The following is an 18,705-nucleotide window of genomic DNA, read 5'->3' on the forward strand; positions in this document are numbered from 1 at the left end:
AATTATTGTGCGGAAGTGTTGACTAACGTGTCACTGTGTCCTAAAGTCTGCAAATATAGTGATGTGACATTCACGAACGATCGGAGTCTTCTTAATTTCTCTTTACTAAGAAGATAGGACTGGAGCCTCACTGAGAGCAGTTCTTTGTTCTTGTAATGCTCTGCGTACACTGCAGTATCTATCATTATTTTATTTAATTATATACATTGATATTTATTTAATTAGCAAATAAAGAAAACACAAGAACAAAGAGCACGCAGAGCATGCGCATTACTCTTTGATTGTTTTTGTTCAAAGTGGCAGCTGTAATGTCTGCCATGATTGTGCTGCCTGGCTTCATGGAGTGGGAGAGAGGGTGAGAACAGTCATGATGAGCGCCTTGTGCTTGATTACTTCTTGCTTGTTGCTCTTTGGACAGTGACAGTTGCTCTTTGAGCGTTCTTTACTATTGGGGCATTGCCTCAATTGGTATGTTTAATGGTGCAGACAGTGGTGATTTCTGACATGAATGATAGAAGAGCATTATTTCTTTAGATAAGTAGAACAAAGAGTTTGTTCTGCTTTTAATATTGGTTCAATTTAGGCTTGTTGTGCTTTTCATCGCTTTGATTTTGTGGTTCTGTTTTTCTGTTATTTTAACTTTCAGTTCTTCTTTCTTACTCTGCAGCCAATTTGTCAGAGATCTGCCTCCATGATGTTTGTCCTATACAGTATATATGGGCTATTTCATTTATTCTCTGTCAGATCCTCATTGCATTTGTTTTCTTTCTGTACTGCCTGCCTGTTAGCCCAGTTTTGTGCCCAGTTCTTGTTGAGAAAGAACTGGGCATCTTCCTTTCTGCTGTTCCTTTGACTTTGTCTGTTGTTGAAAGAAACATGTTTGGGCTTTTGGCATCTGCTTTTTATTTCCAAGTCATCCTCTTCAGTATTATTTATGACAGAGAGATTTAAGTTTTGGTAAAGACTCAAATAGTGACACTTTAACCATTTTAAATTACTGCATCCTTTCCTTTGTCAATTTTATTCCTCAAGCGCTCTTAGTCCTAGTTTAACCTAAAAAAAAACAGTGTGAGGACAGCTATTACTACATAAAACGTTGTTGACAGTACAATCAAATTTAAAAATATGGAAACAAACTCTTGTATTTATAGCCACAACATTCACTGTGTTCAGGTGAGAAAATTTGTGAACTGGACAAGTGTTAAGCTTCATCCAGAGTGTCAGGATCGTTTCTGATTCACGTAGTTGCGTGACAAAAATCTTGTTCGCAGGGACTCTAATCCCCTTCTCAACACCAGGCCTGGGTCAAACTATTTCCCACATAGTTCTGTGCAAAGTATGGTGTGACTGACTTCAACTACAACTAATGCGCTTACACTATCCAGTTTTGTTTCTGGAGGGCAACATGAATACTTTTAAGAAATTACTTACTTTTCTACAATTTTCTACAATGATTGTCAAATGGCTAAAAATGTAGGGGCATAACTTGTACTGTAGCTGAATACAAATGCTTGTAAACATTTGAAACATTTTTGTTTCCTTTCACAAGTATATAATATAAATAAATGTCACTTGCAGACTTGGTGGAACAATTTTATTCTGGAGAGTTTTTTATTTCATATTGACATGAATGGACCTTACCAAGCTCCGCCCACAACCGACCCACGTGACCGCAAGTCTCACAAGCAAAGCCTCGTAGCGCATTATTTCTATGTAAACATGACTCCATTAGTGCATCATTTCTACTGTATTTTCACAATATATCATCTACTACAATAGACAGAGGAAATAACAAGTTCATGTCATCATCTGGGAGGGGGTTACTGGTTTTTCAGTCACAAGCTGGTTGCAAACCTGAGGTCAGCAGGTGTCAGTCAGTCAGTTATGGTAGATCTGAAATTTGGTTTGATGACCTCAATATGAGAAGCTACAGACTGATAAGAGGAACCAAAGAGCTCTGTTAAGGTAAAGAAGCCATTTGTTTGTTAAAATTTTATGAAATCTATTTGTTCTATTTTATGAATGACGTATAGTCACAAACGAACGAGGTAATTAGTCCAACGTTTAGAAACTACAGCGGCTGTAATGAGCCACAGCAAAGGTAAACAAAGGTAAAATAACCCGAACAGGTGATCAACTCAAAACCACTCGTACCTTTTTACTCTCTCTCTCTCTTTGTAGTTTAAGCACAATTGTTACCGTATCAATCGCCTGCGCCCCGCAAGACGAGCAAAGATTACGTTAAAAACAAAACATTCAGTCCGTTACGACATCACGTTTCCAGGCTTGATATTTATTTCTGGATTATTAATCAGCGCTTCCCTGAACACAGCGATGGTTGATTGACCAGCTGTACTTGGTGCTAGAGTGGCTAACACGAGTAACAGTTTAGTCCAAAGCCTTTTCTGCTAGGGTGACCAAACTTCCGTATTTCCCGGGACATGTCCGTATTTCACGTCCTGTCCCGGGCGTCCCGGGATATTTTTAGAAAGTGAGGAAATGTCCTGTTTTTTGCAGGACCCGGTCCAACGTGTCGCGGTTTCTAGTCACAGTACACGTTGCATATTGATCTGTTTAGCTAACGTAAGACTGTGTAGCAGACAAGCTTCAAGGTGTAGACGTTGTATCAGTGCTGCCATTATGCTGTACCTAGCTAATGGGAAGCTCATGTTTGTGAGACGGCCACCCACGTGACCACGTAGAATGGGCATCAGCCAATGAAAAGCGGCCCCTCTGGTAAGGTCCATGATATGGGCAGGTGTTTGTAAATTTATGGTACAAAAAGCTGAAGAAAGGTCAGAAGAAGAACCATTTTCATTATTGCAGTAAAGAATGAGGGAAGCATAAATTTAAACATTAGTAATATATTTTTGCTGTTCAAAAGACTACTTCGTAAATATATATTACAGGGTACAATAGTAAATATCTTTTAAGGCTTGTTTATTTATTTTCAGTCATTCTGATGGGCAGCTTTCACGAGTTAGTGGGTTAGGCGTATTCAAATAAGCATTTGCTCCTGCCTAAGGCTCTACAGTCATGGCAAGATGCATAAATGGATGTATAATAATAATGTAAATGATTTGTGTTTATTGTTAAATGAGTTAATAAAACAATTTAGTAAAATCCCCCAAAAATTAAAGTTGGTGTCTGTTGTGTGACTAAATGGTGAAAGATATGATGGTGTAAAAAGATAAGAAATCAAGATGATTCATGAGAAATTTAGTATTTCGGTAACATAATAGCATAAACCATAACATATACTAATGAATTAACAGAATATTCTTGCTCAAAATTTGACTCTTTCACAGTGCTTCTTACAAAACAGAAGTATTCATGTTTCTTTTCTGAGCTGTGCTGCAGTGCTGATGTATTGTTCCTTTATCCTCCCTCTGGGACTGTGGTTTCCAGGGGAAGAGACGAGTAAAGATGAGAGAATAGGAAGCAGGGAACACAGAGGAGTAAACTTTAATATGCACAATTCTAGTTTCTTCTTGTTTCTAGAGTTTTATATAGGGGATTCACTACACCCCAGTTCCCAGAACTGTATATCTAAGAAGATATTTTGATGTCAGGTTTATTATGCTGAACTGCGCTCTCGTCTTATATCAGGATCTTCACACATACTCATTAAACCTGCTGATTTACTGTAGTTTGATTAATCAAAGCCCAAGCGCTCAGGTTTGACATGTAAGCAGATATAGTGTACCTCTGGGGTCTTTACAACTTTTTGATAAATTATAAACATGAGAGTGTGATCTGCTGAAAATCACTGGATGTTGTATTTTGTGGAAGAACCTTATACACTTATATGTGTGTTGCAATGACAGGATATCTTCTTTCAGTTTAGGAATGATGGGAATCCTATCGGCACTCAGTCGAGCCCTTGGGGTTGGGTATTACATGAACTGTGTACTTGTTAAACCCTCCAAACCCTTGCCTCTGCAAAGCTCCCCTGAATGCACAATCATTGCCCTCTCTCTGAGCTTCAACGCCGGCCATGAGTCCTCGATTCTCCCAGGACGCTGAGTATTTACTTCCATTTCTACAGGACTCTGCAACAACCGCAAAGGTCGGGCCGAGAGTAAATTTGTAAGGCTGCCTCTGTAAACTAGATCACCAGGGAGCTGACACTGCAGCTCAGTTCATGGAGCCCTGCTATTTTTACGTATACCTTTTATTTTTGGACAAAAGGAGTCTAAAAACATAAAAATAGTTATTGTTTCTCTTCATTGCTCTTGAACTCTGTAAACAAAAAGGCATCTGCACCAAAACCTACAAATCTCTCCTTTGACACCCACGCCAAACCCTGTATATACAAACGTGCCATGAATCTGTCAATTTCAAGCAGGATATTAGGGGACCCAGAGCCATGGTCTACCATGCAGGAAAGAGCATATTCATTTAGCCCATGGCAGTTCTTCACCTCTACCTATCATCGTTGCATCACATTTCAATGTTTCACAGAGGTGTGCCGCCAACGCTCTGCTGACACATCAAAGGACTGCAGCAAATCCACTCTCCCCTTCGGTACCTCACAATTCTGGAGTTGGCCAGAGAGGCGCCGCAGCCAGGCAGGCTATGACTAAAGACCTTAGCAGACAAATTAAAAAATGGACTCTCTATTTCCCACTTGGATGACTTAAAGTTATCAGGGCAGCCTGTGGGTAGAACTTTCCAAGTCTAGTGCAGCTTGGTTTACTCTGGGGGTTAGGTGCAAAGCAGATTTCAGTTGCAAGACGTGCACAACAAGCTGGATTCCCCCCGCCCCCTCGTTTGTCGAGTTGAAGGCATTTTCCTGGAAAAACTACATTTTCCATGGTGCCATGCAAAAATATCTTCACACTTATTTTTTGTGATTTGATCTCAAACTTCATTGTATTTTGAAGGTTTATGAGATTTAGCAATCTCATGTAGTGCATCATTGTGAAGGGGAAGTAAATGATAAACAATTTCAACTGGGATTTGGTTATAATAAAAAATCAGACAAGAAAACAACTGGAAGACTTTTTTTTTGGACAACTGGAATTACTGCATATTGGTGGCAGCAACATGTTACTGGATCTTTTTCTTTAGCAGGGAAGCTATTCTGAGTTCTTCAATCAATCTATCCCTACTCAGGAAGTGCAACTTGCCACAGGACCTATTTGTCATCTTTTAGACATTAGCATTATTCAGTTACTCAGTTTGTCCTGTGTTTGTACATCACTGTGTGGTTTGACTCATCCACAAAACAGGACAGGTCCAAATACCAACAATTAGATTTGCAGAAAGAATCAATGTGGATGGACCTTCCCTTCATCCATGACTTGTACAGGTCAGAAGAAGAGCAGTTAACATGTCTATAGACCCCACACATTCTGGTCGCAAATGTCTACCTTCAGGTTGAGCGCCATTTGCTAAGAAGTTGTCTGGTAAATGAAAGATTGCACCACCATGGAGACAATTTCTCCCCCATACAGTCTCTGATGAACACAACAAATACTTTATTATAGCCAGGGTGGTACTCTCCTGTGAAACAAATTAAACATATTTACAGTATCATAACCTGTTTTTTTTTTTCTTTATGGAAAATTGCTGTATATCTAAATGCATGTAAATTCTGTTTTGTCTATTATTTTGTTTCCTCTAAAATGTATATATTTGTGCCTAGTATCTATACAATATGAGTACAAATCAAATTGTAAGGTCAAATTCCTTGTTTGTGCAGGCAATCCTGTCAAATAAAGTGATTTCTGATTCAAACATAGAACAATCTTGGAGGAGAACCTGTTTCATGTTACAAGTGATTTTAGAATATGATGGACCTTCAACTTTCAGCTGGACAATGGTTCTAAAGCTACAGTGTGGTCATAGTGAACAGAAACATTTTTAAACATAGGTAGAGGTCATTGGTAGGTGATTTGGGGAGTGGGGAAGTTGATTGCTAGGATCCAAAACACAAGCTTTCATTTACGAGATAACACGTTTTCCCGCTGAGCCACATTGAAGACCACACTACCTTGCAGTTCACAATTATGTACAATATTTTCTATCACATGAGAAAATCAAATTGAAGTTGAGTGGTTATAAATACTTTTGCTTGGCAATATATTTTTACTTTCCTATAAGCTTGTATATCAAAATACTCGAAAGAAATTCCTTCTCTAATCTTAAAAGTAATTTTGAGAAATTTCATCTCTTAAAATAAATGGCTATATTGAAAGAAAACCCGGCAGAAATTAATTTAAGGTTTTTCATTTCTTCTTCCTCCACAGCTGATGGCGATTTACAGATAACTTTGTATGGATGCAGCAGATGCCTCTATTTCTAGTCCTTCAAAAAAGTAACATCTGCAATAAATTTGCTCATTTATTGCTCCTGGCTTTGCCTCCATACGTTTAAACTCCACCACCCCCACATCCTCCTCTCTTTCACTATTGGGCTGGGGAGTTAAATTGAATTCTTTCTTGATGTATTTCCTTCCATGGGACTCGCTAATTAAGAATTTAATTATAGCTGAGAAAAAAGAGAAAGCCAACAAACCGCCTCATGTTTTAAACATCTTTTGACTCGCCTTCTCCCTTGTAATCTGTCTCTGACTTTTTATTTTTCTGTCCTTCCCTTCCTAAGTGTGTTTTTTAAACTTTTGACATCCACTGAAGGTAAGACGTATGCTAAAATGCCAGAGAAGGACTATGTAAAATGTTCTCAAGAGGCAAAATGCAGCGCATGCATAATCAATTAGATTCAGAAGACTGGAAGCTTGTTGATGTTATTCAAATTCTAAGCCTGCTTGCTAAGAATAGAACGTTTTATTGCCTAAATCCTTAAAATACAATTAATAATTTATGCTTTTAGCAACTGATGAAAAGCACAACAGTTTGAGCATGCAGTGTTTTACAGTAAAAGTCAAGAGAAGCATTTTTCAGTGTGTTATTCTACATTTTTCTTTAGTCTTTTACTGCATTTTGCTCTTGGGCTCCCTGAAAAAAATCTTGTCCTGTCTTTGTTTTTTCTCTTTGTTCTGATTTGGCTTGATAGCATAGCCTATTCTTTTTCATGCATAGCCTGTCAACCTGTTTTTGGTGTTTCAAACTTTCATCAGTTGATGTTCCTACAAGCTCTGACCCTAAAGCATAGTTGTGGGGTGGTGAGGACTGGGTGCCAGGGAGGGCACAATCAAGGTGAATATTACCTCCCCCTGCATGGTACAGAGGTCAGTCACTCCTGTGGCAATCAGGAAAGCAATAAAAAGGGGGACAAGTCTTTGCTTAAGGCTGTGACAGCCCAGGTATACTGAAGTAGTGATAGAACCAGAATAAAACTGGCTTTCAGAAATTCCTGCTTTAGATCCACAATATTGCATCATATGTAGCTCCCAATAACTGTGTCACGTTGCGTATCTCCCTTTCATCTCAATGCTGTAGCAACACATAATGCCATCTGAAAACAACACTCTCACATTGCCCTAATATGCATTTGAAAAAAAAATGACATTTGTTTACCAAATTGGTTGAGGATGTTTTTGGTAGTGCCAAGTGCACTTTTAACACTTCAGATATCATCATTATCATCAAATATACATCATTTATATTCCACTGTTGTGCAACAGCCACACTTTCAAAGCAACAGTGACTAAAATATCAGAGCAGTGATCAATAATGACTTTACCTATTCTACTCCTACGCTATGTGTCTGCACTGATGAGGATGCTCTAACATCGGCATACTGGTTAAAACTGATAGCCCTACTTCCTAAATCCTTCTGCTAATTGTTTGACAATTTGAGCCATTCCCAGATGTACATTTGATCCTTATATGTGAGCAAGACAACATAATTAGTGTACCCTGTCCTTACACAATAGAACAATTCCACTTTTTTGATCCCAAAATAGCTGCAGATTTAAGAACATCCTTGGATCATTTTACAGTGTTTGGAACTAGTTATGGTATTCTACTTTTATATAACATTTATAAAGTTCTTTCGTCTTGTCAGTCTACTGTACATTTTCCCAAAATCTTGGGAATTATGAAGATGTTTTCTGACAAACTCAAGTCGAGACCTTTGTGTCCTTTAAGATTAACACACAATTTTGCCTTGGTAGGATTGAAGGATATTTATATTTGATTCATTTGATAAAAAAATATCTTCCTAGACACTTCAAAAATGTTGGATATGTAAATATCTGCATATATACCTAGATATGTATTTCGCAAGTTTTTCTTTGTGGAAACTAAATGGAAAATCTACTGTAATATCCTGCACTTTGATGGATAGTTTTGTATATTTTTAAACACACATATATATATATATATATATATATAGGATCCAACAAAGGGCCCGGTCCCATCTAACTACCGACCAATAACCTGTCTCTCCACAACCTGGAAGCTCATGTCAGGCATCATAGCGGCTAAGATAAGCAAACACATGGATCAATACATGAGCACGACACAGAAGGGCATCGGGGTAAATAGCAGAGGAGCCAAACACCAACTCCTTGTAGACCACACAGTTGCCAGAGACTGCAAAACCCGACACACCAACCTGTGCACGGCTTGGATTGATTACACGAAAGCCTATGACTCAATGCCACACACTTGGATCATCGAATGCTTAGAGATGTACAACATCAACAGGACCTTGAGAGCCTTCATTGCAAACTCAATGCGGATGTGGAAGACCACCCTTGAAGCCAACTGCAAGCCACTTGCACAAGTATCCATCAAATGTGGCATATACCAAGGAGATGCGCTGTCCCCGCTACTGTTCTGCATAGGCCTGAACCCCCTCAGCCAAATCATCAACAAGACTGGCTACGGATACCGACTCAAGAATGGAGCCAACATCAGCCACCTCCTCTACATGGATGACATCAAGCTGTCGCCAAGAGCGAGCGAGACATCGACTCACTGATCCACACCACCAGGATATACAGCACGGACATTGGGATGTCATTCGGACTAGATAAGTGTGGTCGGATGGTTACAAAGAGAGGGAAGGTCATCCGCACAGAAGGGATCTCACTCCCAGAAGGAACAATAGCAGACATAGAGGAAGGTTACAAATACCTGGGAATATCACAAGCAAATGGCAACCTTGATGAGATCACAAGAAAAAGAGCCACAACCAAATACCTTCAACGAATAAGACAAGTCCTGAGAAGCCAGCTCAATGGCAAGAACAAGATCCGTGCAATAAACAGCTATGCCCTACCAGTAATCAGATACCCTGCAGGAATAATTAGCTGGCCAAAGGAGGAGATACAGGCCACAGATGTTAAGACCCGGAAACTACTAACAATGCATGGAGGGTTCCACCCCAAATCCAGCACCCTGAGACTCTACGAACACAAAGAAGGAGGCAGAGGACTAGTGAGTGTGAGAACCACTATCCAAGACGAGACATCCAAGATCCATAGATACATCAGGGACAAAGCCTCAACAGACAATGTGCTCAGTGAATGTCTCAAACAATTGGGAACAGAAGCTGAGGTGCGGAGGAACCATCATGGGAGGACAAGCCCTGCATGGGATGTACCACCGCAACAACCAAGTGGCTGACATCAGAAAATCCTACCAATGGCTGGAAAAAGCTGGACTGAAGGACAGCACAGAGGCCCTCATCATGGCCGCCCAGGAACAGGCCCTAAACACCAGAGCAATTGAGGCCCAGATCTACCACACCAGACAAGACCCAAGGTGTAGGTTGTGCAAGGAGGCCCCTGAGACAGTCCAACACATAACAGCAGGGTGCAAGGTACTGGCAGGGAAAGAATACATGGAACGACACAACCAAGTGGCAGGCATAGTGTACAGAAACATCTGTGCAGAATATGGACTGGAACCCCAAGATCAAAGTGGGAAACACCCCGAAGGTAGTGGAGAATGACCGAGCTAAGATCCTGTGGGACTTCCAGATCCAGACAGACAAAATGGTGAGGCGAACCAACCAGACATAGTCGTGGTGGATAAACAACAGAGGAAAGCCGTTGTGGTGGATGTGGCAATACCAAGTGACTGCAACATCAGGAAAAAGGAGCATGAGAAACTAGAGAAATACCAGGGCCTAAGGGAGGAACTGGAGAGGGCCTGGAAGGTGAAGACCACAGTGGTGCCTGTGGTCATCGGGACCCTCGGGGCAGTCACCCCCAAACTGGAACAGTGGCTACAACAGATCCCAGGAACAACATCAGACATCTCAGTCCAGAAATGTGCAGTCCTAGGCACAGCCAAGATACTGCGGAGAACCCTCAAGCTCCCAGGCCTCTGGTAGAGGACCCGAGCTAAGAGGAAGAAGAATCACCACCCGCGGTGGGTGAGAAGGGAATTTTTTTTTTTTTTTTATAGATTAATTAATCAATATGATTAATTGAATTAATTTACCTGTTTAAATTAATTCCATAATTACTATCTTTTATCAATGAGGACAAAATAGGTTCTTTTGCTTTTTGGTTTGACTCTAAATGTTAGATAAATACATAGTTGGCATGAACATGGGAGGACAAAGGCAAATTATTCAAACAGCCTCTGCTGATTTCACTCTAGATAAAACTCCAGTGTTCGTTGGGTAATTTATCCTTTCTATTCGTGGATAGGGTCCCATTTTTAGTGAAAAGTGATATGAAGAAAACCACCTGGGGGTAAGTTGTACGCAGATGGGAAGTTTTGGATATTACCAGGAACATTATGTAAGAATTTTAGCTGCAGGACTGAGCTAACTTGGGTCATGTTGAAATATCTTTCGCTGAACATTTTCCATTTCCTTGCTGTGACATTAGGAAGTAAAGACCAACATTTTTAAGATGCTTGATTAAATTATCATTTGGGTCTTTAATTCATTACACAAATGTTATCTTGTTTCTCCTAATTCATTATCCATAATTCACCCTTTCTCTTTTCCTAGAAACAGGAACAGCCAAAATCTGAGCCATAAATGTCTCATAAAAGGGTTATAAAGCTGAGAATACATGTTACAGAACTTTGCAAAAATATTAATTGCATTTAAGCTTACTTAAATTTTGTCATAACTACAAACATCAGATGAACCTCTGCTCCACTCTAAAGCTTCTTGCATCTTACAAGTTTGCCTTGTGTTTATCTCAAACAATTTTAATATCAATTCTGTCTGGCTTGTCCACCTTTGCTGAGTAAGAGCATCCCCACAGCATAATGATACACCACCAGATTTCACAGTGTGGATTCTGTATTCCAGGCTTGGTGCAGTGTTGGTCACAGTCCTTACAGAGTTTTGAATTTAAGTCTGTCAGTGAATCCTACCACCCGAGCAAAGGACCTCTGCAGCTCCTACAGAGTTACCATGGACTTCTTGTTTGCTTCTTAAATAATGCTTTCTTTGCCTTGCCTCTCAGCTTATCTGGACAGACATATTTTGGAAGGTTGGCAATAGTGCCATACTCATACTTTGTGAGATGATCGATGCTTGGAAAATTTTTTATAAACTTACTGAGCTTCAAATATCTCCACAACTTTCCTCTGACTTGTTTGATGTGTTACTTAGTCTTTGTGATACTATTTGTTTGCTTATGTTCTCTAATACACTTCCAAGAACAGCTGGATTTGTACTGAGACTAAGTGTGAAGAAAATTGGTTACACGGAATTTTATTTAAGGATATTTGAGTAAAGGGGGATGCATATAGAGTGCATAGAATATAGAGTGCATAGAAAGGCATCCTAGATTTGACAAAACAAAACGTGGGGGGGGGGAGGAACCATTTTCACTCCACAATTATTCACTCCTTTCTGTTGGCAATTGATAATTATGCATTAAATGCATTGAAGCAGTTGTTTGTAACATCAAAAATAGACAAAACATTTTGTAAGTCACCGTAGCTGCTACAGTAAAGATGCAAACATTTCATCCACCAAGGATGTAATCAATAATTGAATTGAAAAAAAGTCTAGGTGTAGTTTTCATCACATTTTGTCTTATTAAGCGATCCTGGTTGATCACTAATCCGTGTTCAGACAACCTTACAAACCAAAAAATGAAAGAATGTGTGCTTGAAGCACAGTGTGCCTGATGGTACAGTAAATCAGAGGTTGTTTGTGGTGTGTGGTTGTGCATCTCCTGGCAGATGCGCTGGCCTCTTCACGTGTATGTGCTTAGCAGGAATCGTCATCCAGGCAGGTAATTGGATGCTGTTTACATTGCCCTTGGCATCCTCCTCCCCTCCATCCTGACACATCTGTGCTGCTCAGTAGAGCTGAGCAACTCTGCGCTGCATCGTCTTTGCAAATTTAGCCTTGCAGGCGGTTGACTTTCTGCAAAGTCAATCCAATGCTCAGTTCTCAGATTCTAACATTTTTATTCAAACTGTGCAGTGCTGTATTATGATGTATGATTTATTGATCAATTTCAGAAGTAGGAATTGATGGCTATTAGATAGCTAATGTACGTGTGTGTGTGTTTGTGGAAAACCATGGAAGAATGGAGGACATAAGTTTGGAAAGGCTGACTGCAGGCGCTCCTATTCCAGATGGAAAAGAAAGCAAATAAAATTATCATCTTTCCAGTCTTCTGATTTTCATTAAAAGGTTTGGGAAAATAAAAACTCTGAGAACATCTTGTAAAAAAAGCAAAAAAAAAAAGCATTAAAATTCACAGTGGTTTCAAGGTGGTGTACCTAATAAAAATCCAAGACATAATAATAGATTAAATTGCAGAACTTTGCATGGCAACCTTCCTATTAATTACCCTATTCAGAACTTATTAATTATGCAATCACAATCCTGACACAGACATGTTCTTTGAAGAAAAGGAGATTTAGTGTCTTCATCATTTTCATTGCAGATGCAAGAATTATATTTGAAATCCATCCTTTTAAAAAAATATAAATTGGTAGTTAATGTCCTGAGCTTGTAAATGTAGCAGAAATTTGCTTGTTAAAGGATAAAAATATACATTTAAGTCCTTTTCTAGTCATGGACTAGAAAAATTAATTACCGAGATTCATATATATACTGATAGTACAGTGTCTTATTAAGGGCTTTATGCTCTTAGCAAGACAGGGTATAAAGCCCTTGCAGGGTATTAAAATTTGAGCTTTTACAAATTTTCTGATGTAACAGCTTTTCAGACAAAAATGTTGATTGTCCAGCTTTTTTTCAACTTATATCAGCTTTCCTGTCCCTAAGGGATTACTAACACCACGATGCAGTCATCACCATGTTTCATAATGTGGTCGCTGCCATGTATAGCTAGCATTAGGTTTTCATCACGCATATGCTACATTCATACAACGGGTCTTGATGCTCAATTCCAATTTTTTCTTTTTTGCTGAAAAATTATATTTTTGCATAGTCATTCACTTTACTTCAGTTTAATGTGACTACAGTCACACTTCTGTATGAACAGTTTAGATCCCACAGTGACCTGCATGTACAAAAGAATAGTTATTTCACCACAGTGTGCTGTTTACAGAAGTAATAATGGATGCCGTCGTCTATGGATTAATTTTATAGTTGTTGAGCGATGGGAGTCGACACTTAATCTTAATTTCCTTCTTCTGTTTTACAGACATTATCCACTTTGTATTATTGACTCGATGGCAATCCAGTTGTAATTAATAATACCATGCACTGCATCTGGAAATGTTTATTAGAAAATATGCTGTGTTTTTGCTTTCTTTCAAATTAAACTCAAACCATAACAGCCTGGCAGTTACCTCAAGAAGTGCCAAATCATAAAAACAATGGCACCACTAAATTTTAATAAATGAACCAATTTGAAGCTTTGGTGGTTGATTTTGGGCTCAGTCTTACCTGACTGGCAATTATAGTAACCTTGAGGGAGAAAAAAGGACAGTCCAGTGATGATGAAGCTTGGAGGTGAGTCGGATGAGAAGCAGGTGTGTTATAAAGCTTGCCAGGGGTCTAGATGCCAAGTCTGTAGGAACACAGAAGGAGTAGAAGAGAAAGGGCAGACTTACATAAACACACGCACACACACGCACAGACACACACAGGAGAAAGCTAATCTCATTGCCAGTAGGAACTATGACACCTGTTTTAATTAATTTTTAAGGTTTTATTGGCAGTGATCAAATGTTATGCATTTACAAAAGTGATCATCATAATTTTTAACAGTGCATCATATTTTCGTTATGCCTACAAATTTGCCTGCCAATAGGTAGCAAAATAACAGCTTCTCTTGTTGCTGGCAGTGATTGAGGACCCAACAGGACAATGAATCTACCTGACTATAAAGAAAACAATGATTACCTAGTCCACTACACTTCCTTATTTCTTTCCTGTCACTTTGTAACACTATGTATAATTGTATACAACAGATGCTTGGAAATGTTTTCACTTTTTGCTTGGTTTTTCTTTAAGGCTTCAAAAGAAATAGCTACATATTTCATAAAGGAATGCATATCAACGAGCGATGCCTCTTTTTGCTCTTTACACTATTCTGAGACATTCTCCGTTTAGCTGATATTAGTTATGCAATTAATCCAGCCACAGCTCGCAACTTGTAGATTTCCCCTTAACTATTTAATGAATGTGTCTTCATAATCCTCTTAATGCTGCAGTTATCCCTGTTGCTTTTGGATCTTTTTCTACCATATATTTTCCTTCCACTTAACTTTTCCTTGACATGCTTGAGTACAGCATTGTGTAAACTGACAGCTTTTTTAGCAATATCTTTGTGTGTCCTCTCTGGAGAGTGTGTCAGCAACTACTTTCATATCAGTTTTGTATACTTATTTAATTTTCTTACAAAATCAGTGCCTGTTCAACAAGTACCTTGTATTCGGCCAAAGCATTTGCAGGGGTGCAGACTGCTGGGATCTGGGCTTAAGTAACAGTGGTGATTAATCCTCCAGAATGGAGCAAATTAAAGATTTATAATCAAAGAAGACGTGTTTACAGAAATTCATGTTTGAATTCAGTGGTACAAAAAGTCCTTAATCCTTCTTCCAGAAGTGAACATATAATATATTAAGATTAACAGCCTGATGGCAACAAATTCTCTGACAGAAGGAGCATCCCTCACTGGAGTGTAAAATTCTTTCTTTCATAGTCAAATGTGGCAATTCTGATATAATATGTCTATTTTGTTCTTCTTGGCAGTACATGGTCACCACTGTCTCAAGGGTTTCTCTAGGCAGTTAAATTTTATGCGCAGAAAGCCTAAATCTCATTACTCTTAAGTGCTTTACAGCAGACATAAACTGACTGTGTGTTTTCTGTGTGTGAAGTCTCTTGGAAGAACGACAGCGCCCATCCAAGCTGCCCACGGGTTGAAATTAGCTATCCCTGATCTCTCTGCGGCCTCTGAAGCCCTTTCAGCTCCACTATGTTAGGGTTACACTGCGTCTCTAGTGGCAGGACCAACCCACAAACTCTAACAAGAACCATCTTTGAAAATAACCTTGAGAAAGTAGGCCTAAAAAGGAGGGTTTTTGCTACACTTGATGTGTTTCTGCTATAAAAAGACTGCATGATTTGGCCTCTCTAGAGAGACCATCAGAGCACAGCAGTCAAAGCTCCGCAGTCCCACCCTTAAAACTATTTGAAGACCAACAATGCATTTAATGTCTTGGCCTAATGCCAGACAATTATGTAACTAAATGACAGTGTGTGGTTGAGAAAGAAATTGTACATAACCAAGCATCTTATTACCAGATAAATATGCCTAGTTTTATGTAACATTCAGTTTAAGCAGTATGCTTTATATTTTCAAGAAAAGCTCTATAAAAGGAGAGAATTCCTCAAACAGCTACATTATATGTAAAGGTATAAAATAATCTCCTGAAAGGTGAAATATTCATTAGTGCTTTTTTGTATATTTATGTTTTTGTATAAATCATAATAATTCAGTCTGTAAAATATAGTGTAATGCAAAAACATATGTTAATTTGGATATTTTTGTTAGAGGATCATGAAGTAGCATTAAATTAATGCACAATTTTTAACGATTTAGGGCAAATTAAAACCTGAAAGTGTGGTATTCATTTCTTTAATCTGATCCAATTCAGCCAGTTGACTTCAAAAGTCATCTAATTAGGGAACAGAGTGAACCTCTGTCTAATGTAATCTTTAGCTGTTCTTTGAAGGCCTTAGAAGTTTGTTAGAGAACATTAGTTAACAACCTTCATCGTGAAGTCCAAGAAACGTTACAAGCCAGATCAGAGATAAAGACATAGAGAAATTTAAGGCACAGTTAGGATATAAAACAATATCTTGTGGTTTGGATAACCAATCATTTGAAATTGGATAGATTGTTCTGCAAATTTACTGATACATGGCTGGCCACCGAAAGTGACAACTGACAAGAGCATCAACAGAAACCAAGATATTTTGTGAATAATTGCCAAGATTCCCAGACCAGGTGGGATTATCTGTTAATGAGGAAGGGTGAATTAATCCATAAGAGTAGCAAGACCAAAGCCATTGTAGAACAAAAATAATAAGAACTCCTGCATAAAGTTTGTCACACACTATAGCTTAATACAGAATCAGTGGAAAGTCCTGAAAATTGACATTCACGAATATTGAGTTACATGGAACCTTCCCATTGTTGCAGGAATTAGAGGCCACAGCTGCCTGCGAATAGCTAAAATCTGCAAATATCTGAGACCCCTTCTAAGAAAGCTTATAATTGCCTATCTTAATAGTTCAAACACTAAATATATGCGTAATTTAATATGCATTATTTTGCACAGTATAAGCTAACATCTACAGTCTTCATTATTTCCACTCTTTGGGGTACAATCAATGCCAGCAAAATAAACGCAAATTACAAACACAATCCAATGGTGCCAAGTAGCATTGTCATACACTTTACATGCGCTATAGACAAAGATCTGAATTTTCTGGGACTAATTTGGTGTCCACAAAAATCTGTGAATAGGTGAAATAATAAGCAAAAGTTTGATTCTCTACATGTCCAGAGCTGGTATTTAGATGGTAATTATGCTTAAATTGAATGTAAAAAAAGTGTAACACTATCTACTATTATGTACTAACGTATTGTTCTATCACTTAAAATCCCAATAAAATGCTTGATGCTGGTGATGGTAATGTGCCAAAATGAAGCAGCAGAAGGGATATTAGTGCTTTTAGAAAGCACTGTGCAGGCTCTCTAGACATCTGTTAGAGCTGTACTCTGGTCAACACTGCTGTCAGCTCTGTGACACTTGGCATGAAATATTCACTACACCAAGAGACATGTTTGGAGTTCAGGGAACTATGACTGAATTTACCCGTATCGAACCGTTTACCTAAAAACATTTATTCTTACGGTGAAACCTCCCTGGACTCATCTGCCCTAATGCAGGATGAGCAGGGATGCAAACACAGTATGTTGCATAGATTTTAGATATAGCGACAGAAAATATTTTATTTAGATGGAGGGAGGTAAAACACAGCTTAAAACCTTTACTGTCATGAATAACATGGTGTAGTCTAACGTTGCTGTACTGTTTGTTTTTACCTTAGCTGCTCAAGATAGGTGATAAGTGGATAAAGATTGCATACAGCATGTTAGACTCAAATATGTAGGTTCAGAGTTTTTGTGATAAACAACCCATAAATTAGCATAAACAAAGATTGTCATTGCACGCGACAGCAGTGATTAATCTCACTTTAGGCTTTTATCTCACAAGCTGGGTCAGGCCATGTTTTTAAGTCAGATGATGTTCCCTTGGTCATTTATTCATTAGAGAGAACCTGAGAACATCCACAGACACCTTAGTTGCAGCTGATAATTGTTCTGGTGTTTTCCTACAAGAGCGGGGCAGTGATGAGCTGTTTGGCACTTACATGTCATTCTGATTTGCATTTCTCAGCTGTGAAAATCTTTTTTTTAATTTATATTTTACACAGTTCTCCAAATTGATCCTATAGGCTTAAAAACGGCATCTTGAGCTGATTGATGATAGAGGGTTGTTTAGAATCCCTTATAGATATAGTTTGCAGAGAGCAAACCTATGTTATGTCTTCTACTACTACCAAAGATGCAACGCTTAGAAAACCCCCCCTATATGTTAACTCTGTTTCTGTCTTCGCTTGACCTGTAAAATTTAACATGCTGAGATCTGTTGATTCTGAGGTGGAGCTGTTTTGTTCTTGAAGGGAAGTTGATGGAAACTGCCCTCCTGCTAAGATTGGCAGCTGTCTTAGACATTTTCCACTTGTAACTTTTCTCACTGCAGAACAGTGGATGTCAAATTGAGTGGAAACGGTCTTGCCAACCCTCCCAGATTGATGGGTAGCTACAGTCACTTCTCCAAGGTCATCAATAATCTCTTTCCAAACTAGCAAAGTGCTAAACATACCTGAAAACCTGTAATTGCTCTAACTGTTGCTTTTGCAGAGGTGATGACATCTGCTAAGTGGCCCTATGATTTCTGTGAAGTGGAAAACGCGGGGGGATCACGGAATTTAGGACACAAAATGGAGTCTACAATAACTTCACAGAATTTGTCTATCAGCCAGCAGAAAAAGCTAAAAAAAATTTCTGTAATATCCTCGCTGATGCTACTCCTGTACCTAGTGTTACTGGTTAGGCGGGGGTCAGATCTCGTCTTCACACAGGCATAGTAAACAGACCAGCCATGGTGAAAAAACTCAACAGAACACCTATATTCTCTAAAAAGTACTAAAAACTCAAAGCTTAGCAAAAGGCTCAGGGCTAGCAAGTTTTATGGGAGAAAACTTTTAAGCACTGGAGGTACGAGGATACATGTAACAACCAGT

At 38.8% G+C, this 18,705-nt stretch overlaps 1 long non-coding RNA gene across 2 annotated transcripts; it reads left to right on the forward strand.

The window, feature by feature from the left end:
- The first annotated feature begins 13,709 nt into the window (after nt 1–13,709).
- Nucleotides 13,710–18,417, forward strand: LOC122842559. Of its 2 annotated transcripts, none has more exons than XR_006372580.1 (4): nt 13,710–13,830; nt 15,204–15,303; nt 18,162–18,240; nt 18,323–18,417. It is a non-coding gene; the product is annotated as an uncharacterized LOC122842559 (long non-coding RNA). The 2 variants fall into 2 exon arrangements; XR_006372581.1 differs by having other exon boundaries at nt 18,162–18,217.
- The last annotated feature ends 288 nt before the right edge of the window (nt 18,418–18,705 follow it).

Source organism: Gambusia affinis, linkage group LG13, assembly GCF_019740435.1.
Source record: "Gambusia affinis linkage group LG13, SWU_Gaff_1.0, whole genome shotgun sequence".
Taxonomy (NCBI): Eukaryota; Metazoa; Chordata; class Actinopteri; order Cyprinodontiformes; family Poeciliidae; genus Gambusia; species Gambusia affinis.